The following is a 19,169-nucleotide window of genomic DNA, read 5'->3' as shown; positions in this document are numbered from 1 at the left end:
ACTGCGTCTGTATTTAAAATATTTGCATCTTTACATATCAGCTAGCATATGTATATTTTATGCAAATACAATTCTTTTTTCGCCAGGCATTTCTTCTTTTTTTAAAAAAATGTGTAGGTGGCTCTGTACCCTATAGTGAGTTCCTACTTTGCTCATCCTTTCTCTGCCTTTGTTTCTTCTCCTTCTTTGTCATGTCAGAGGTGACTGGGAGTTGGTTCCACGTCATAAGCCGTCTCCCCATTCAGAGAAACCCGGCACTCGATGTGTCTTGCGTGCAACAAACTATGGCTTAGTGCCATTATACTGTTGGGCCCCAAAAACTGATTTTACCCCACTGGCCAGCTAATTTTTCTACTGGGGCATCAAATTCCTTCACCCCTTTAAAAATCATCATGAACTTTGAGCGGAAGCAGAAGCTGATGGTAAAAATCCTCAAAACGACCTGTTTCGTTTTTGCTGCCAGAAATGCATACAAACTAACTGGCAGGCCAAGTGATTCTCCTGCAGCAGATACAGTGGTACCTCGGATTAAGTACGCTTCAGGTTAAGAACTCCGCTTAAGAACAGAAATCGTGCTCTGGCGGCGCAGCAGCAGCAGGAGGTCCCATTGGCTAAAGTGGTGCTTCAGGTTAAGTACATTTCAAGTTAAGAACAGACCTTCGGAACTACAGTAATTAAGTACTTAACCCGAGGTACCACTCTGTGCTGGTGGGTAGGATATCAGAGCCTCTGCTAATTATGATGTGGAGAAAGAGCACTGATGCAACTGCCTTCATTAAGCAAATATGGAGGAGGCTATCCCATAGAGAAATGATGACACCCCCCCAAAAAAAAATCCTGAGCTGTTAAATAAGTAATGGCCACTAGTAATTGAAATAAATATTTAATTATGCAGTTTATAGCTTTTCTATCTTGCCTGTGTGCTTAATACATGGCCAAGTGCAATAAAAATATGTGCAGCACGATCCTACGCACGCATGTTGACTCAGATGTAAAACCCACTGAGATTAGCATGGTTCGCTGTAGCTCGGTGGTAGAGCATCTGCTTTGTATTGCAAATGCTCCTGGGTTCATTGGCATCTCCAGGCAGGGCTGGCGAAAGGTCAGTGTGCCTTGGCTGAAAGTATTATAGCTGCTATCATGGTTAAAGTAACATGCTGAGTCACATATTAGCACTTTCCCGTATACAGGGCTCCCTTGGCAACCTCGGGACGCGGGGCTAGTATTCTATAGATCCATAGATTGTTGTGATTCCAAATGGATCTCTGTTCTGTGAACTTGGCATGTTTTAGCCAGTACTCAAATGGTGTTCAGTTTCCATAACTGGTCTAGCAACTTTTAGTATCGGTAATAACAATCAGATAAGGTGGATGGGGTAGGTTCAGGTATCAGCATCATACCCATAAAGCAAAGTATAAAACAAACAACAGTTATGGGTGCCAGCCATTTACGACGTGCGTCGGCTCACAGATACATCTTCCATTATAAAAACATGTATTGATTTGCATGCATAGGCACACAGGAAACTACCTGTGCCAGATTGTTGGCTCCTCTATCTCAGTTCTGTTTGCACTCACTGGTAGTGGCTCTTCATGGTGGCAGTCAAGGGACGTTCAGAGCCCTACCTTAAGATTAAACTTAATTAAAATGTCATTTAATTAATTTAAATGTCAATAATTAAAATGTCATTTAATTAATTTATACTTTGTGTACTCATCCATACTTGATTCCTTTCACTGGTTTAGGTCAAAAAAAAAAAAAATTGTTTTGTTTTGACTATGGCAGACCAACACGGCTACCCACCTGTAACTGGTTTAGGTATCATCCAAAAGAGTAGGGAAATCATAGATCCATTTAAGAAGGCATTTGGTGGGAATCTCCCACAGATATGGAACACATTCCACAAGAACAGACACATTCACAGCAAAAGCAACACAGCCCTCTTGCGCCTTAATCAGCCATAGATATACATCCACTTATCTGGGAATAAACCCCATTTAGCAAAATGGATTTTATTATTATTATTCATTATGTGGCCATCACCCCAAGGTTCCAGGGCAGGTTACAACAATTTTAAATACAGCATTAAAACAACAAACAATTGCAAAATGAGAGTGCGTCCTAAGAATATCCTTCTCAGGCTTCAAAGGGGTAAAGAGGTGCATATACATTTATAGGATTGTGCTAATATGTTTATTGTGGCATGCACTTTCACAGACTAGATTTTTCCTGTGTAATAAAGTATCTAGATAACCTTGGCCGCAATCCTAAGCATGCTAAAGGTGTAACAGATTCTATTGAAATTGATGGATCATACTTCAACGTACCATATTTAGGATTGGCAAGAAGTAGAAGTCCACAAGCCTATACACCTAAGTACTTCTCATTCACATACATTGATGTTTATTCAGTATCTCTCTCTTCTGACCAACAACCATCTCATGTACAGTTGGTTACACTTTGCTCTCACAACCATCTTGTGAACTGGATTGTCAGTTCTCACCCCCAATGGTACTGTAAGGGTAGACTATTACAAGATCTAATAAACAAGTCAGGATTCAGCCACTACATCTTTCGTGCTTTTCCTCCATCAGTCAGTGCCGGCCCTACCATTAAACAGTGGTTACCTCAGGCGGCAAAAGATGGAGGGCAGTGGCAGTAGCCTGCTTGTCATTTCTCTAGAACCCTCAACTCCCCCCCCCCCTTTTTATGGAGTAGAGAACTGTTTTCAGCACAGAACCTTTTCAGTAGTGGGATTTTTATTTATAGAATATGAACCCAAATGAAGTCCCTAGGGCTCCTTCATTGGTGACTTTTAAAAAGACTGCCAGTATTTCAACCTGCTCTTTATTACATATGTATTAACTGCTGCGTTTTCAATGATGTTTTTTACTGCTGATTTTAAAAGGGTTTAACTGTAGATTTCAAGTTACCGGTACTTATCTTGTGTGGTTGATTTTGTATGCGGCCTTGTGACAAAACTTCTTGTGAGTACACAGGCGTGATATAAATCTAATAATAAAGGGTTGTCTCCACTAACGTACTCCTCATCCCTTGATGCAAAAGATGCCTGCTATCTGTACTTTCCAGAAACACTTACCGGTAAGCACTTTTCTGTTTCAACAAGCTGCATTTGTTTTTCTGCATTTGTTGTTCGTTTTGCGTAGCTTTTAAACCATGTATTTTTTAAAAAAACACAATATTTTTAGCACTTTTTAGGGTAATTTTGTAAATTGCCTTGAGGCTCATGTAAAATCAATTCATGAATTCTATTATTAATGATTGATAATAATGATAACAATGGATTTTAAAATCCATTACTTTCTGTGCCCCAGCAGGATTTAGCATTATATAGTTGGGGGGGGCGGGGCGGGGCGGGCGGGAGGAATGCAATACAATTGCATTGAACCTTAACATCTTTTATCAACCAGTGATGATTAAAGTGATTTTCAAGACATGTGTGACAATGCCCTAAGCTGAGACGAGGCCTGGAACAAATTAATCACTGAGTTCTGCAAGTCTGAATAACACAATTTTGACTGAGCGATTACAAAAAAAAGGAGCTGTGGCTTATCCCACTTCCTTAAGTGGCTGTAAGTGTCAGGAGTGGCTCCTATTTATAATGAATAGTGGTACCTTGGTTCTCAAACGCCTTGGTTCTTAAATGCCTTAATTCTCAAACGACAAAAATGTGGAAGTAAGTGTTCCGGTTTTCGAACAATTTTCGGAAGCCAAACGTCCAATTCGGCTGTCGGCTATTGTTTCCGGGGTGCCTGCACCAATCAGAAGCTGCCCCTTGGTTTTTGAACATTTCGGAAGTCAAGCGGACTTCCGGAACGGATTAAGTTTGGCGCTTTTGTTTTTGCTATGAGAGGAAACCCAAACTCTATAGAAAGAGTCAAAAGGAAAACGTATAATTGCTATGGGGGGGGGGGAATCCCTCCTTCTAATAACTTGCAGCCTCATTGCTCCGGCCACGTGACACATTTTCTTTTTCTGCAGACGTTCTCACTGCCAGCTTTTGGGGATGCTTGTTGATAGAAACTATTCTTTGGTTTCCGAATTCACATTTCTGTCTAAGAAGGATTAAGTCCTGCAGCTGTTCCGCCCACATGAAAAGTCGAAACGTTGGCTGCTAAATTGCTGCAAACTGGCTGTAACTTTGTAATAATCTGCAAAGACAGCAAGGGTCTAATGTAGTCGGGTATGGCAGTTCTCTGGCAAGCTTATAAAGGAACTGTCACCAGCCTATGACAGGCAGAGGTCCTGAGGCAAGTTTGGCCAATTACATCAAATTGCCATTAGTTTGTGACACAATTATGACGACTGTTAACCACAGCATGGGTCAGCCGCATGGCCCGAATGCTGAATTTCCTGACATGGAACAGAAAGATGACTAATCTATCACATTCAGCAATAGCATTTCAGCAAATTTTATCTTAATGATCTTCAGCTAGGCAATGAGCATTGTTAATGCTCACTACTGAAAGATTTACCTAGCCTATAATACAAAAGCCACTTGCTTGCATTTCAACCACGATCAAGAGAGAATACATATGCAAAAAAGGGCGAATACTTCATTTTAAATTGGGTAGGGAATAGAATAAGTGGGGCAAGTAACGGCTATTCTCATAGGTGCCCGTTGGCCTCATGTTTAGCACATTGTAATAATCTATACTGGATAATATTTGAGCATGGATCACAGAGCTCAGAGTAGCGCAGCCCAGGAATACATGATTTAAAGTGGATAGAGAAAAGCTTTTCAGCCTCATAACATCAGAACTTGTCGGCCTCCAATGAAGCTGAATGTTGGAAGATTCGGAACAGACAGAAAAAAAGTAGCTCTTCACACAGTGCATAGATAAACTATGGAACTCACTGCAACAGGAGGCAGTGATGGCCAGCAACCTGAATTGGCTTTAAAAGAGGATTAGGCAAATTCATGGAGGATAAGTCTATCGGTGGCTACTAACCCTGATGACTATGATTTGCCTCATCGTCCTATCCCCCATATATCTTGTATGTTGTTCTGCATCTTACTGTCGTCATCTGGAGGTCTGTTCTGCATTATGTCAGAATCAGGCCTTTTAGTGTGACGGCACTTAACCATTTGCAACCCCCTCCCATAAAATATCAGATGAGCACCTTCTCTGTGTGCTTCTGCCACCTGTGAAGATCACCATCACCATCATTTTATTATTTATATGCTGCCCATCTGACTGGGTTGCCCCAGCCACTCTGGGTGGCTCCCAACAAAATATTTCAAGAAGCCTTCTAAGGGCTTACCCGCAATTCCTCTTCTCCCTCTGTTGAGCTCTAAATGGGGACTTCTATCCCATTTGGTATCTACTGGATTTCAATGGATTTATATGGGTGGGTGTGTTGTTGCTTTGATTTAAATTGTGTTTATATATGCAAATGCTTCGGCTAGTTGTTTTTTTTAAGTTTGCAATTGTTCTGAACTATGCTTTTTATTGCAAATTGCTTTCATTTTTTTAAAAAATGAAATTAATACATATATAGTCCTTGGGACCCAAGATATTTACAGTTTTTTTACCCTAGGACCAACACCAGGAATTGGGTCCAAGTACCTCACTGGCAGCCAGTGCAGCGGTCTCAAAATTTACCTGTTCCGACTTGGGAATCGTCAAGATTGTTGGAGGGAGGTCAGAGAATTGAGATTTTGCTGTGCTCACCTTGTGCTGTTGCAGGGTACTGTTTTGTTCTTTTTGTGTTTAAGCTTTTTATTTGTATTTTTAATCTTGTGAACCGGCCTCAGATCTTTTGATGTAGAGCAGTATTAATAAAAAAAACAACAACATTGAATCAAAACGAAGCACAATTGGGAGCAGGTTTTCTATGGGTGACTGGAAAACAGGGCAAGAAAGCAATTATACTTCTTTCCACAAAATCCCAAATGCATTACTTTCCCCAAAGCTTTGCTCAGGAGGGCCAGACTGTTGAGAGAGAGAGAGAAAGAGAGAGAACAAGAAAGAGAGAGAGCGCTAAGAGGAAGAAGTTTTGTCTAGATGTTTATCTTCTTTTCTTTACCTCCGTCAGCCACCTGGTGTTTTCAAGAGCTGGCTGAGAGAAGGGTGTCCTCCTGGTGCTAGTCAAAACTTATACAATCTCTTCCCATTTCCAATATTTATTTCAGTTCATCTGCTGATTTAAGTACCTGCTTCGTCAAGCGCTCCACAAGTGCAATTCAGACTGCGTCTTCAGACTGTGCAAGCATCTATCAAGATAAACACATTTCCGTGGAAACCGGGCGATACCTGGGCACCGTGCCCAGCAACTGCTAGTTGAGTCATTAGCTTGTTAAAAACGACACTTCTTGCTTGGATTTCATATGTTTGTAACACAAGAGGTCATTGCGGCCTTTTGGAATACCTGTGATGTATACTGCCATAGAATTCTGTTTGATTCCATAATGTTGAAGAAGTAGAAGGGCGCAACAGGGAGAGTATTCCTTACTGTATCACAAGAGTTTATTGCAACCTTTTGGAATACTTGTGATGTACATTGTCATAATATCATGTTTGATTCCATACTGCTGAAGAAGCCAAAGGGCAAAACAGGGAGAATATATTCCGGAAATCCTTGTTCCTTCTTGTATCATCTCATGGAACTACTACATCCCACGTATTTTGCTCGTGTCTAGTATTCCTATGCATGGAACATTACTGAACTTTATGAATTATTATCACTCCTCCATGCATTTATTATTTTGGGCCTCTTTCTACACATGTGAAGCAAACCTGTATATATTTTATATTGTAATCCTTGTTTAGCATTTAGTTGAATTTCATACCGTGTTCGATGGCAATGACATAAAATAAGATATTATATTTATGATACTCAGCAGAGTATGTTTGTTGTAGTTTGTGGATTTCATATGTGGCAACACAATGCTGTACCACTTCGAAATAAGAGAATGCCCTGAGGTACAGTTAAGGCATGAAATCATGAAAGCCAGTGTGGTGTAGTGGTTAAGAGTGGTATACTCATAATCTGGGGGACCGGGTTCGCGTCTCCGCTCCTCCACATGCAGCTGCTGGGTGACCTTGGGCTAGTCACACTTCTCTGAAGTCTCTCGGCCCCACTCACCTCACAGAGTGTTTGTTGTGGGGGAGGAAGGGAAAGGAGAATGTTAGCCGCTTTGAGACGCCTTCGGGTAGTGAAAAGCAGGATATCAAATCCAAACTCTTCTCTTCTTCTTCTTCCTTTTGTCTTCCTTAGCAGCAAAAGCATGCACTATGTTCTATTCATATTTCATGCAGTTTGTTTATCTGTTTGGTTATTTATTCGTTTGCAGTTTTCATTAACCTGCCCTTCCTCAAATCAGGAGCACAGTGTGCTCACAGCAAAGCTATTTATGTAATAACAAATTTTAATTCATTGTAATGTAATAATAAATTTTAATGTCAATAAATCTAAAATTAAAATCAGAGAACCACAATCCAATCTTAGGGGAGACGGCAGTGACAACATCCATAGCACCACCACACTAAAAGCCTCTTTCCTTCATGAACCTAAAGCCTAGGAAATAAGTTTTTAACCGCAGCTTAAGTCATTATATGGTGCAGGTGAGTCCATTGTCTCCTGGGACAGAATTCCTGTCTTGTGTCATTACTCTGATAACCACTTCAAAAGATTGGACCATGTGCAACGAAGATCAACCAGTACCTGATGAAACAAAACAACCTTGGGAGGTGACATGGGTGCCTAACAGAACCTTTCAGTGGTAGCACCAATTTTGTGGAACTTCCTGCTAAAGGGAGCCTACCATGTAAAAGGATGTCATATAGAGGAAGGAGAAAGGTTGTTTTCTGCTGCTCCAAAGAAGCGGATACGGAGCAATGGATTCAAACTACAAGAAAGAAGATTCCACCTAAACATTAGGAAGAACTTCCTGACAGTAAGAGCTGTTCGACAGTGGAATTTGCTGCCAAGGAGTGTGGTGGAGTCTCCTTCTTTGGAGGTCTTTAAGCAGAGGCTTGACAGCCATCTGTCAGGAATGCTTTGATGGTGTTTCCTGCTTGGCAGGGGGTTGGACTGGATGGCCCTTGTGGTCTCTTCCAACTCTATGATTCTATGATTCTATGCTTGAGCCATTGGAACCTTTAGAAAATTTGTTGAGAAAGACCCCTCTCCTCCCAGGGTTTATCTGCAGGTTAATTATAATTTCATAATTATAATTATATGTAATTATAACCTGCCATCTGGCTGCATTCCCTCTGCCACTCGGTGCAGCTTCCAACACATATAAAAAACATAATAAAACATCAAACACGGACGTTTGGTCTTGTAGGTCAAATAGCAGGTTCAAAGGGGGTGGGACATTTCAGCTAGGAAAACATTGTGGTGGGAAAGAGTTGGTGTCACAGTCCTCATCTGAATCCCCCATGGTTCCATTTGAGAAATAAACCCTGGGGATCCAATCACGGAATCCCCTCTGTTTCAACTAGTTCGGCTCCGAGATCAATTGGGTGTGTGATTCTCTATTTCACAGGTGAGAAACCTTAGCTCTGGTTGTCTAATAGACAAGAGCGAGCCAGCAGTAAATCACACAAAGTATGTGGAATTAACTCTTTATTAGAAGGGGGAAAACAGGGTCTGCGCAGGAGCGCCAGGCCTAATGAGCACAGCAGTTCATCTCCATCAGGTCTTGCCACCATGAAGCAGCTGCTTCCAATGCCCCCCCCTTTCCCAGTCTTCTTTGTCCCACCACCAATCCCCGGGCTCTGAGCCTTCTTCCCTTAGGGGTTCCCTAACTGGTGCCTCCCACTGTTCCTCTGTATCCAAACCAACCCATGACACTCTCTCAAGGCCACACCCCTCACTGGGCTGGCAGGCATATGTCTCTGAACTCTGATAATGCCTTGTGCTTGTCAGGATGAAGGATACAGAAGGGTGTGTGCCGAAACTAGCCTGATGTACAAAGGCAAAGTTTGCCCTCATTGCTGGTTCCATTTTGCCTCTGGCCCAATACACCACTGGCATGCAACAACCCCCAAAGAAGGAATGTGCCCCTTGGACTGGATAAGGTTTACCACCCCTGCTTTATTCTGTAATTGCTTTAGGCTGCAATCCTCTGAACAGTCACATGGGGGTAAGTCCTATTGAAATCAGAGGGCCTTACTTCTCAGTAGGCATGGCTAGGGTTGCACTGCCAATTGTATTGCTTCTTCTTATTGCTTTTGTTGCCATAGCCCAGGAGAGGACATCTGCCTTGCATGCAAAAGGTCCTACCTGCAGCATCTGAAAAGAACCCTAGCCATGCCTACTCAGAAGTAAGCCCCCCCCCCTGGTCTGAAACCCTGGAGAGCTGCTGCCAGTCAGTGTAGACAATACTGACCTAGATGGACCAATGGTAAACTCCCCATGCTGCTGCTTTCTCTTGCAAGCTGCCTGGCCTGGGCCCCTAGAGGACTGCAAGGCATGCTCATTTGAAATATAAACAAATAAAAACCCAGAAGCAGCAGTCTTCAGCATATGTAAAGTGTCTGCCGTTTAGCATGCACTAAGTGCCGGGAGGAACTATTTATCGTATTGTTGGCTCAAATCCTGACCAGACTCACTGTCAAGTCTTGCGGCATTCGTGCAGCTTTATTGAAGACCTGGTTTTCAATCTCTGACATTTGCTCCTCTCCCCCCCCCCCCCGCTTCTCCCTGAAAGAGGCTTGTAACAATGCACACCATGAAGCACATTTTGCAGCATGCATTTCTAGACACAAAACCACCATTGAGAACTCCCCGGTGGCCACCGGCAGCTAGTTGGAATGAGATGTAAATTCTATGAGGAGTCATTGTTGTTTTTTGCAATGATCAGATGCACTTTGTCTCCTGGCAGCCTACATAAATATTTGAAGGCAAGCCTCTATGATCAGCATGCTAAAAAAAGAGAGAGAGAGAGGCAGTGCGCACAGAAACTGTTTACTTTGTGCTAGGAAGTAATTCACTTCCTCAATCATTTATTCCTGGTTTGCCAAACAACAGGGAACAGCCCTGGGACTTTCAGTTTGCCATGGAAGAACTTGGTTGGGGTACCTGCATTTGTTGCAGCGTCTGGTGAATACATAAATTAACAACAGGATTTCTAGCCTGCCCATCATATGCAAGGAAGTCTGGCATATTAGGGTAGTGGGGTACTGCCCCACCAAGCCTAGTCTGCCCGCAGGTAGCCCACCTGCATACTTCCTTACTTAAAACCGGTTTAGCGGGTGGCGCCCACCAGCGGTCAGCTTCCTCCTCCTCCTCCATGTTGCACTTTGTAAAATTCAGCAGGATTGGAACGAAACCAGAATTACTAGTTGGCTCTGGCGCCACCTGCTGGTAGTCTCCCAGCTTTCTGCCTGGCTGTTCCCATTGAGCATCAGCCTCTACTGATTATATGATCCCAGGGTGGGTTTCGATGCAGTAAAACAGTTCAGCCCAAATTTCAGGAGCAGAGAAAACCAACTGAGCAACAGAGATTGGTCCTAGGCAAAACAGGTGAGTTTTCACCTGGCGCCGAAATGGCAGAAGACGTGGCACCAGTCATGCCTCCTGTGCATGAGATGCTAATAAAGGGGGGGACAGCTGTGCGTGAAAGTTGCATATGCTATTTTATACGCACAGGCGCAAATTTAGAACAAATGACTATAATGTAAATATCTCATCCAGTGCTTTTCTTCTAGAAAAAAAGGTCCCGGTGCCCTTAAGTAAAGGGACCTCTGACCGTTAGGTCCAATTGTGTCTGACTCTGGGGTTGCGGCACTCATCTCGCTTTACTGGCCGAGGGAGCCGGTGTACAGCTTCTGGGTCATGTGGCCAGCATGACTATGCCGCTTCTGGCAAACCAGAGCAGTGCACGGAAACACCGTTTACCTTCCTGCCAGAGCGGTACTTATTTATCTACTTGCACTTTGATGTCCTTTCGAACTGCTAGGTTGGCAGGAGCAGGGACCGAGCAACGGGAGCTCATCCCATCACGGGGATTCAAACTGCTGACCTTCTGATCGCCAAGCCCTAGGCTCAGTGGTTTAACCCACAGCACCACCCTTGTCCCTTGAGTACCCCCAGAAAAAAGCACTGATCTCTCCAGAGCAAGGAAAACTGTGACTGGGTGATTTGTGGGCGAGCTCAATCTGCTATCCAAGTGCCCACTGTTGATATGTAGGCCACTCTTCTTAGGGTTTCATATGGTGTTTTAACTTTAAACCAGACTGGACATTCCTTTAGTCAGGGGACTTCTTTAATCACAGAACTCCTTTGAACAGAGGATGATCTGTTTTCACATTTATCATAGGCAAACGACCCTCGGGCTAACTCTGTTTTGAGCCTCCCTGCCACACACGCACATTTTTATTATAGCTGTCACTGAACTGAATAAATCTTAGTAGATTAATTGTATGTGTTTAAATTGATTTATTAATTAGCAGTCCCCTCGTGTGTACTTATTCAGAAGGAAATCCCACCTTATTGACTGGGATTTACTCCCAAGTAAGTGTCCACAGGAGTGCTGCCTAAATCTGCATATATTTGCATATGAATCAGATAATGCCTTTGAAGGAAACAAAAAGCACTTCTTCGCTTTGTAGGTAATTTTAGATCTTCCACAGCAGGCAGAAGCTCAGAAGAGGCATCCCCTTCTGTTTAGACCTGATTGCAATGTTCTAATCTGCCATTCAATCAGCGGCAGATGAATGTGTAAGAGCGAGAGAAAGATGCACAAACACAGGGAAGTGTACCTTTTGAGACTTCAATATATAAGCTAAATAAAATACAGAGAAACACTAAGGGTGCAATCCTAACTTCAGCCCAGTATGGCTTTATGGAGCTACAGGGAAGTCATTTCACCTGCAGCCTTGCCCTGCATGGTGGAAAGTGGTGGTAGACATCTTGCTGCGTTAACATCCAAATTGGGCCCAACGCTGCCACATGACGGCATCTGGACTACATCAGGATTCAATGGATCCTGGGCCAGCTCAACCCCAGCTCTAGAAAACCTTCTTTGGGATCCCACTGTTGGCACTTGTACCCACCTGTGGCATGATCATAAACCTCTCCTGAAGCCCTCAGTGACCAGACAGTGCCATGGGAATTTTTGCAATAGTTAAGAATCAGTCCAACCTTTCCCATTAAAAAAGTCAGGAAGGTGGTGATGTGGAAGGTCCCTTCCTAAGGCGCTGGAGAGCCACTGCCTGTCATGGTGCTGAGGTTGGTTACTAGTTCCCTGTAGGCATGAGAGTTCACAACATTCAGAGCTGACAATGCTACACGTGATAATTGCAAATGCAGTTTTTATTTTAAAATCTGCACCTGTGACAATGATGTACAAATCAGGGTAAAAGGTAAAGGTAAAGGGGCCCCTGATCATTAGGTCCAGTCGCGGACAACTCTGGGGTTGCGGCGCTCATCTCGCTTTACTGGCCGAGGGAGCCGGCGTTTGTCCGCAGACAGCTTCTGGGTCATGTGGCCAGCATGACTAAACCACTTCTGGCGAACCAGAGCAGCACACGAAAATGCCGTTTTCCTTCCCGTTGGAGCGGCACCTATTTATCTACTTGCACTTTGACGTGCTTTCGAACTGCTAGGTTGGCAGGAGCAGGGACCGAACAACAGGAGCTCACCCCGTCGCGGGGATTCGAACCGCCGACCTTCCGATTGGCAAGCCCTAGGCTCTGTGGTTTAGACCACAGTGCCACCCGCATCCCTTATAAATCAGGGTACCGAGGCCCAAATCTAAGTACAAAAGAGGTGCCTGGGGGAAAGTGGTGCTGTACCCTCTCCCTTAGTCATTTTCTCAAAATACTTTTCTCTGTTCTCAGCTCCTGTATGAGAAGTGAGCTGAGAAAGGACTTGGAGCGCTGTGCTCAGAGGAGAAAGCAAGTTGCAGAGGGATGATGGTTCAGCACCTCTCTCCTCCTTGTAGTGTTCCCTCTCCACCACTTTTTATGTGAATAGGGAGGACCATTCTCAGGTACTATGATCAGGTAGCCTCAAGGAAATACCGGTAATGATGAGACCCACTGCCCTCTACTGGCCTGAAAATGTATCAGACAACCTGCTCTGTTTGGTATTCATGGAAGTATTGTCACATGAAACTATCCTTTGGTTCATATGAAATGGGGCGGGTGATCACATGGCAGAGGAACCATGTGGAGACCTCTTCCTTCTATCATGCAGATGAGGTTATGTGAACACTGCCTGATCTCACAAAGACAGCGCTTATGTGATTATTCCTGTCAAAAAATGATGAAGACTTGTGCAAGCAGGGCCTCCATGAAACTGGGCACTCATATGAGCTCTCTTGAGGTGTTATAATCTTCCACTCTAGAAGAAACATGTGGGTGCGAGAGGGTGGGGGAGAGGGTGCTAAGCCTCTAAGCTCCATACCCCATCTGTTGAGGTTCTGCATAATATGGTAGACTTCCATGATAGTCCTCCCTCTTCAGAATGTTGCTCTCCGGCTTATGGAAAGCAATCGGGATTGCAATAGAGGTCCATGAGTTTACCACACTCGTCCTGTGGACATCAAGAGAAGCTGAACGTTGGAAGATTTGGGATAGATGAAAGGAAATACTTACTCATGCAGTGCATAGTTAATGGCATTCACTCCCTCAGGTGGCATTGATATCCACCAACTCGAAGGGCTTCAAAAGAGGAGCAAATTCATGCAAGAGAAGACTACTGATGGCTACTAGCCACGATGGCTATACTTTTTATCGCCAGAGCTGAAGGCATCAATGCTTAATACCAGTAGCTGGAAGCCACAGGAAGGGGGAGGGCTCTTGTGCTCAGATCCTGTTGTGGGTTAAAAGGTAAAGGGACCCCTGACCATTAGGTCCAGTCGCAGATGACTCTGGGGTTGTGGTGCTCATCTCGCTTTATTGGCCGAGGGAGCCGGCGTACAGCTTCCGGGTCATGTGGCCAGCATGACTAAGCCACTTCTGGTGAATGAGAGCAGCCATGGAAACGCCGTTTATCTTCCCGCCGGAGCGGTATCTATTTATCTACTTGCACTTTGACCTGCTTTCGAACTGCTAGGTTGGCAGGAGCAGGGACCGAGCAACGGGAGCTCACCCCATCATGGGGATTCGAACCACCGACCTTCTGATCGGCAAGCCCTAGGCCCTGTGGTTTGGACCACAGCGCCACCCACTTGTGGGTTAAGTCCAGTTGAAGGCAACTATGGGGTTGCGGCGCTCATCTCGCTTTCAGGCCGAGGGAGCCAGCGTTTGTCCACAGTCAGCTTTCCCAGGTCATGTGGCCAGCATGACTAAACCGCTTCTGGCGCAATGGAACACCTTCCCGCCACAGCGGTACCTATTTATCTACTTGCACTAGGGTGCTTTCCAACTGCTAGGTTGACATTAGCTGGGACAGAGCAACAGGAGCTCAGCCCGTTGCGGGGATTCGAGCAGCCGACCTTCTGAACGGAAAGCCCAAGAGGCTCAGTGGTTTAGACCACAGTGCCACCCACATCCCAGACCACTATGAGGACAGGATGCTGTACTAAATGGGCCTTTGGCCTGATCCAACAGGCTCTTATTCTGTTCTTATTCCATGGCCACTGATCAAGCTCATTCCTCATAGGAATTTTTTTTGTTCCTTCCTCTTTCCCCTCTAATTTTTTTTTGTACCATTGTTAGAACAGTGGTTTACTGCTCAGACCTGCTTAAAAAATGCATTGTTGGAACGTTACCTGAGATGTTGTCTTCACCAGCAAGCAAAGCCTCCAAACTTGTGAAATAGATTCCCTTGTATTTCAGTCGATTCCCGCCATACCAAAGGAGTTCCCTTGCAATGTTGTTAACCTTGTTACCTTGCGGTTCGCCATCCTGCACTTTTCAGAGCCAGAAATGCATTTGGTGGAGAGAAGTAATAAATCCTTTCATGCTGTTTAATGAAACAAGAAAATGTGTTGCTCACACTTGGATGCTAGACTTTATTACCCAAACACAGCTAAAAAAATAAATGGAGTATTTCCTGTTTAGAAGTGCCTCCAGATCATGTGATCTTGATTTTACCCAGGTGTGGTGAGTCAAGATGAAACTGGTGCTCAAGTTGTTTTTAGGAAAATAAACACACACACCACACACACAAACACACACACACACACACAAAACTTGCCATTCAAGTGGAGATGAGATTGCCAAAGAAAAATAAGCACACGCAATGAAATGTGATATGCAGGAGTTGCCAAATTACACAGGAATTTTGCAATATGTTATGCAAAGCATTTAAGCTCATTCCTGGTTTTCCTAACACTCTACAATCAATGAATTACGGAACCATAACAGAATCATCATAGGATCACTGCATAATAGGACTGAAAATGGCATCAAAGGTAAGAAGAACCACACGTTTTGTTGTTCATAAAGTGATGTTGGCAAGAGTATGTAGTTCAGTCGTGTCCGACTCTTCGTGACCCCATGGACCAGAGCATGGCAAGAGTATAGTAGTAAATTATATTGTTTCTTATTAAAAATTATTACTGTATCTTAAAAAATAGATGTCAGACAAGTACAAATAGAGAGGGATACCAGTATTATGTAGTACCGAATTAACAAGTACTACCAGGGCTTATTATGCCCGATTACTATTTTTATTTGAAGGATTCATATCCTAGTCTTTGGCTGAAAAAAAGGCTTCCAGATATTGATGTTGTTGTTGTTGTTGTTGTTGTTGTTGTTGTTGTTGTTGTTGTTGTTGTTGTTACAGCCTCTACTGTCAGGCTTATAATCTAAAGAACACAACGCCAAAAGAAAAGTGAAGGGGAGGGAGAAGGAACAAAGCAAACACGGGTATTTGACTTTTAGCTACAGAGTTCTTATAACAAACTACTGGAAGGGGAAAGGGAGAAGAGGAGCCAAAAGCTGCTGGGCTCCAAACTGAGTCAATGGAGAGGTCCTGTAGTCTATTTCCCCCCTCTGCTATAGCCTTACTAAATGCTTGGCTATAATTATATCTGCTATGTAATACTGATTTAGCAGCGGAGGCATGCTCATTAGAGATCCATCTAGCTGTGATTTTGCTAACATGAGAGGCACATCAAAATCTCTGATAAAACTTGACTTGTTAGTGACTTTATTTTTTAAGCAATATCCATAGTGGAGAATAGTAGGGGGATAAATTAGAAGTTACTTGGTTTATTAGATGGATAACTGGTCCATCCCCAAGGGCATGTGTGCTATTTTTCTTGGCGGGGCTGCCCTCCCAGCACCAGTCTGAATAAAAGGGGCTTTCACATACCGTCCAACTTTTTCAAAAGCACCAAACCGGGATGCATATCTTCTGGGTGACCCACGCCTCACTCTCGCCCTGGAAAAAAAAGCGAGAGTGCAGCTCAAGAGGGATCATGGCACCCAAAATGGCAGCCACGATCTCGCTTGAAAAAAATGAGGTGGCCCTTTCCCCCAGGGCACTTGGAGGTAAGCTTCCATCACTTCCAGTAGATGGAGACTCTATGAGTGGTGTATCCATCATCTACATCTCTGTCATCAAGCAAGAAATTGGAACGGGTGACAAAACAGCCCATGTGAGCTGTTCAGCAGACGGGTGGAGGTGCTCAACCTTGAGATGATTGTATAATGTTTTCTCGTAGGCATCCGTCTGTCTTGAAAGACAATGGAGTGCAACTCCAGGGCCAAAATCAAACCTCTGGAGAATCACAGAACCCACAGTGGCTGCAGAAACTCGTAACAGCTTCCTCCAGCATTGTTTTTTGCTGTGTCAGCAGCACCAAAGTAACCTCCTCAGGACACAAGCCTGGGCATTATGTGTGGCAGTGGTGGCCAAACTTGGCACTCCAGATGTTTTGGGACTACAATTCCCATCATCCCTGACCACTGGTCCTGTTAGCTAGGGATGATGGGAGTTGTAGTCCAAAAACAGCTGGAGGGCCAAGTTTGGCCACCACTGATGTATGGGGTTCCTGGGCTGCCCAGACAACAAGACCCTCCTCTTGGCCTCACTGATGTGTTCCAAAGGAAAACAGAGCAATACATTTGGCACCAGCTTGGCTGCAGGATTTACTGGAAGGAGGCATACAAGTGCCATCCAACCGTCTTAGGGATTCCGCTCCAGATTTGTGTAGGGTTTACTCCTTAGCCTTATCTTCTTCCGAAGATAAGGCAGCAGGTACGAGTTTACTTCTCATGATTGACTATAGCCGCAAAGCAGCGGAGGTCTAGGACCAGAGTTTTCCTTCTCCGTTATATTAATAAATGAATAGTTATAACAATCACCATAAATTAAATTAATTTGGTTTGACACACACACACACACACACACACACACACACACACACACACACGATGCTTGCCAAGGTGCAGAGGCATGAAGTAGGAGCTGCTGGAAAACCAACCATGCTCTGGAGTAACAAGCTGTGAGATGGCTCATGGTTTGCTGAACATGTTTTAAAACCAACGATGGCCCGTTTGCTGAAGCCACGTTGAACTGAATGGAACAGAAGCACCCTGTTAAATTTCTTCGGGTCATTTGCAACTGCGGCTTGCTCACCTTTATGCACACGGGTCTCCTGAGCATACGCAGCATTCCCTGCAGCTGTCAAGCTAGCACACGTGCTTTCTCGGTGAACCTGCAGGAGTTAGTTGCTCAGAAATCGTTACTCTCTTCCTATTTTCCGATGTGTTTTTATAGCAGCTTGTGCAGAATTCCTAGCTTCATTTATATGGATCTGGGGTTTCTTTGTATGCTTAAAAAAAAAGAGAGAGAGAGAACCTGTTGTTTTTCTTGTTCTTTCTCCCCAAAGGCAGCAATTTTACAGCATCCTCAGCTTGTGTCTCCAGGTTTTATGCTATGGGACTCTTGTTTGATTTTTCTCATGGAACAGTCTCGTTCCTCTCACCCTTTACTATTTCCCCCATGCCTTGTATTGCATTTTTATTACAGTGGAGACTGCGTCTACAGGTCCTTCCGGTTATTTGTTCCGAGACTTTTATTGGATTCTCAATAAATATGTGTGCCATTGGGGGTCCTTAGTTGGTTTCCTTGCTTTTTTTATTTATTTATTGAAGCTGTGCTTTCCAGCTGAAATGTTAAGCGCCCATTTCTACAGCAATCTGGTTTCTTTTCTGCGCTCTTGCAAAGGTTCCCCGACATGTTTGAGTTGGCTGAGGTACATCTCAATCTTTTTTGATCTGTCCCTCGTTGTTGGCCGCTGAGGTGAGCGAGGTGCTTTCTCCCTGTGTCATTTCCATTTCACCTTGTAACACAAATAAATCGGTGCTTTGTGGCAGGTGGAACTGAAAAAGCTCAGGTCCCCCACTTTTTTATATATTTTATTTCTTATTTTAGTGAAGCAGAAAATCCTCAAGGTTGTGGGCAGGAAACAAAAAAACAGGTTAGAATAGGTTCATGGAAACTCACCTCCTCTGGTTAATGAGTTCCAGTTCGTTGAGTCAGACATGTGCAAAACAGACGTTTTAATAGGAAGACCAGTTGGTCATGTAGATCAATTAACGTATTGTTCTCCATTAATTGTGCTGCTTTCACTTATGTTATGTACTGAGTTGAATAGGATCCAAACTGCAGCAGTCTGATTGGTCCTAGAACAATAGGATTGAGATTGCAGCAGTCTGACTGGTCCCAGAACAATAGGATTGAGATTGCAGCAGTCTGATTGGTCCCAGAACAATAGGATTGAGATTGCGGCAGTCTGATTGGTCTGCAGGAGCCACCCAATCCAGCTCCAGGTGGAAGTGAATCCGCACTCTGATTGGCATACAGGAGTATCCCGGAATTAGCCAATCACGTGGGGCCCATTGTGTAAATAGTGTATATAAAGCAAACGTTTTGGGGGAACTACATTCCTCACTACTATGAGCTGAATAAAGAGCATGAAATTCACACTGGACTCCGAGTATCTTTCAACTTAAGAACAGGCCTAGTTGAATTGACAATGACAAAATGTCAATACTACGAAGAAGTATAGCTACTTTAAAGTGAGTGGGCATATTGGTTTCACACCGTGACCCTTTAAAATAGCCCTGTGAGGCAAATGACTGTGGTGGTAACATAGTGAAAAGGCCAAGGGCATCTGGGTGAGTCCAGCTGTAGAGAATGACAACAGGAGACCCTGGGCCAGGAGTAGCCAATGGGGGTGCCCTTGGGATTTCTTGGACTACAACTCCCATTATCCCCGGCCATTGGCCACA

The sequence above is a fragment of the Lacerta agilis genome, chromosome 1 (genome assembly GCF_009819535.1).
Source record: "Lacerta agilis isolate rLacAgi1 chromosome 1, rLacAgi1.pri, whole genome shotgun sequence".
NCBI lineage: Eukaryota > Metazoa > Chordata > Lepidosauria > Squamata > Lacertidae > Lacerta > Lacerta agilis.
Note: the sequence above shows the minus strand (reverse complement) of the source record.